This window comes from Salvelinus sp. IW2-2015, unplaced genomic scaffold (assembly GCF_002910315.2).
Source record: "Salvelinus sp. IW2-2015 unplaced genomic scaffold, ASM291031v2 Un_scaffold861, whole genome shotgun sequence".
NCBI classification, from domain to species: Eukaryota; Metazoa; Chordata; class Actinopteri; order Salmoniformes; family Salmonidae; genus Salvelinus; species Salvelinus sp. IW2-2015.
In genome coordinates this window covers 175,601-179,405 of record NW_019942631.1, presented here as the reverse complement: position 1 = coordinate 179,405, position 3,805 = coordinate 175,601, and positions in this window count along the sequence as shown.

Here is a 3,805-nt window from a genome sequence, read left to right as displayed (position 1 = left end):
AGGGTACCCGGTACCACGAGTCAATGTGTTACAGGTTACAGAGGGTACCGGTACCGAGTCAATGTGTACAGGTTACGAGGGTACGGTACAGAGTCAATGTGTACAGGTTACAGAGGGTACCAGGGTACCGTAGTCAATGTGTACAGGTTAGCAGAGGGTACCGGTACGAGTCAATGTGTAAACAGGTTACAGAGGGTACCGGTACGAGTAATGTGTACAGGTTACAGAGGGTACCGGTAAGAGTCAATGTTGTACCAGGTTACAGAGAGGGTAACCGTACCCGAGTCAATGTGTAAGGTTAAGAGGGTACCGGGTACAGAGTCATGTGTACAGGTTAACAGGGGGTACGCGGTACCTGCGAGTCAATGTGTAAAGGGTTAACAGGGGGTAACCGGTACCGAGTCAATGTGTAACAGGTTTTACAGGGGGTACGCTGTACAGAGTCAATGTGTAACAGGTTACAGGGGTACCGGTAACGAGAGTCAATGTGTAACAGGTTAATCAGAGGGGTACCGGTACAGGAGTTCCAATGTGTACAGGTTACAGGGGTACCGTCCGAGTCAATGTGTACAGGGTTACAGGGGGTACGCGGTACCGAGTCAATGTGTAGCAGGTTTACAGGGGGTACCTGGTACCCGAGTCAATGGTACAGGTTACAGAGGGTAAACGAGGTTTCCAGGGATTTCAAACTCTCGACCCGCTCCAAGCTACAGCCCCATTGATGTGAAATGAATGGCGTGTTTCTTGGCCCCCTATTTCCTGTAGTCCACGATCATCTCCTTTGTCTTCCCTCACTTGAGGGAAAGGTTGTTGGTCCTGTGCAGTGTGGAGGTCTCTGGCAACCTCCTCGCCATAGCTGTCTTCATTGTTGGTCCGCGTCGTAGGTGGAACAAGGAGTACAATGTGTACAGGTTACAGCGGATACCGGTACCGAGTCAATGTGTACAGGTTACAGAGGGTACCGGTACAGAGTCAATGTGTACAGGTTACAGGGGGGCTCAATGCAAATAGCCCGGTTAGCCATTGGATTAGTAGTAGTCTTATGGCTTGGGGGTAGAAGCTGTTAAGGAGCTCCGGTACCACTTGCCATGCGGTAACAGTGAGAACAGTCTATGACTTAGGTGACTGTAGTCTTTGACACTTTTTTGGGGCCTTCCTCTGACACCGCCTAGTATATAGGTCCTGGATGGCAGGAAGCTTGGCGCCAGTGATGTACTGGGCTGTACGCACTACCCTCTGTAGCACCTTACGGACGAATGCCGAGCAGTTGCCATACCCGACCGTGATGCAACCGTTCAGGATGCTCTCGATGGTGCAGCTGTAGAACTTTTTGAGGCTCTGGGGACCCATGCCAAATCTCCTGAGGGGGAAAGGTGTTGTCGTGCTCTCTTCATGACTTTCTTGGTGAGTTTGGACCATGATAGTTTGTTGGTGATGTGGACACCAAGGAGTTTCAAACTCTCGACCCGCTCCACTACAGCCCCATTGATGTGAATGATGGCGTGTTCTGCCCTCCTTTTCCTGTAGTCCACGATCATCTCCTTTGTCTTCCTCACGTTGAGGGAAAGGTTGTTGTCCTGGCAGTGTGAGGTCTCTGACCTCCTCCCTATAGGCTGTCTCATTGTTGTCGCAGTCGTGGGTGAACAAGGAGTACAGGAGGGGACTAAGCACGCACCCCTGAGGGGCCCCCGTTTTGGGGGTCAGCCGGGCAGATGTGTTGTTACCTACCCTTATCACCTGGGGGCGACCCGTCAGGAAGTCCAGGATCCAGTTGCAGAGGGAGGTGTTTAGTCTCAGGGTCATTAGCTTAGTGATGAGCTTTGTGGCCACTATGGTGTTGAACGCTAAGCTGTAGTCAATAAAAAGCATTCTCACATAGGTGTTCCTYTTGTCCAGGTGGTAAAGGGCAGTGCGGAGTGCGATTGAGTTGCGGCATTTGTGGATCTGTTGGGGCGGTATGCGAATTGGAGTGGGTGTAGGGTTTCCGGGATGATGGTGTTGATTTGAGCAATGACCGGCCTTTTAAGCACTTCGTGGCTACCGACGTGAGTGCTACAGGGCTGTAGTCATTTAGGCAGGTTACCTTCACTTTCTTGGGCACAGGGAGAGCTATTGATTTCAGCTAATGATTCATTCAGTTATTAAAATAAACAATCTCCAGGAATAGCTTTACTGCTTGTTGGGAGGGTTAGGCTACACTTTACTCTAATGCTCTGTCATAAAGGCTACATAACACTGTCTTAACACTGTTATACCACTGTCATAACACTGTCATAGCAGATGGGGAAACTTTGACTTTGAGAGATGGATTAACAGAGTTGATGATGTTTATCACCGTTACCGGGTGAACTGTTAGACTGGCCCCTCTTATGGTGTGTTACAGACTCAATGTTGTGAGACAGACTTTCACCCTGACTGCAATGGGAACCAACCCCAGGTCTGACACAGCGAAGGTATCTGTCTGTTGTAATAACATTACTGTCCCGGCACAGAGACCATGTCAAGGAGGTAGTTATTGTCTGTGAGACACAGTCTCATGACTGGCTGCTGAGCAATGAAGTCAACCACGTTACCAACAGCAGCCCATCACACTGTGTTCGTTGTGTTTGGAAATGCCTGTAGACACATTTTGGGCTTGAGAGTTAGGCACCACCTGGTTACCCCTTCTCACTTGTAACACCCACACACGTAYGCATGTGCATACACACACGTACACATACATGCACACACACACACGCGTACGCACACACACACACACAACACAACCATACACAGACAAGATTCCCTGGTTTCTATGGCAACATTTAAATATTGTGTTTGTCTCACTGTTCTATCCTCCTCTTCCATCTCTCTCTCTCCCTCTTCCATCTCTCCCTCTTCCATCTCTCTCTCCCATCTCTCTCTCATCTCCCTCTCTCCTTGTCCCATCTCTCTCCCTTCCTGTCCCATCTCTCTCTCTCCCTGTCCCCTCCCTGTCCCCATCTCTCCTCCCTCTCCCAATTCTCTTCCATCTTCTCCTCTCCTCTTTCTTCTTCCCTCTCTCTTGCTCTCCTCTCGCCTCTCTCTGTCGCCTCTCCCATCGTCTCCCTCCCTCTCTCCCATTTCTCTCTCTGGCTCTTTCTCACTCTTGTCTCTCCCATCTCTCTCTCTCTCTCTCTCCCACTGCTCTCCCCTTCTCTCTTTTCTTGATTCTCTCTCTCTCTTCTCTCTCCTCTCTCTCTATCATGACTCTCTCTCTCTTCCTCTCATCTCTCTCTACGATCTCATTCTGTTCATCTCCCCGTCTTTCTCTCTCTCTCTTCTCTATCTTCTCTGTCAAGGCTCTCTCTCTCGAAAATAAAACTGTTATTGCATTCCAGGAACACCCATGACAGTTTCAGAGCAGAAACACCAGGGAAGATGTGTTTTTTTTTATATTATAGGGACAATGCTATATAATCCTCCCTTAGATGTTGCAAACTTCCATAATTTGTTCAAGTATGTCCAAGTCAATTTATGAACCAACCAACAGTTCAACAATACTACATCAGTCTGCTGGCCTACAACAGTATTTTGCTAAAGYATATTTTCACAACCTGTCACCAGTCTTTCATCCTACATCCGATTGATGGATTTTCATTTAAGACGGAACATTTATATATGTTGATGTACTCTTATTAAGAAAGAAGAACATTGTTTGATAAGGGAAATGTTGTGACAGGGAGTTTTTCCCCTGGGTGTGGTTTTCCCAGTAGAGGAAAGTTGGGAATAAAGGAGTGGCCAAATAAATAAGGGAATGTATAAAGGAGTACATAAAGGAGTGTGT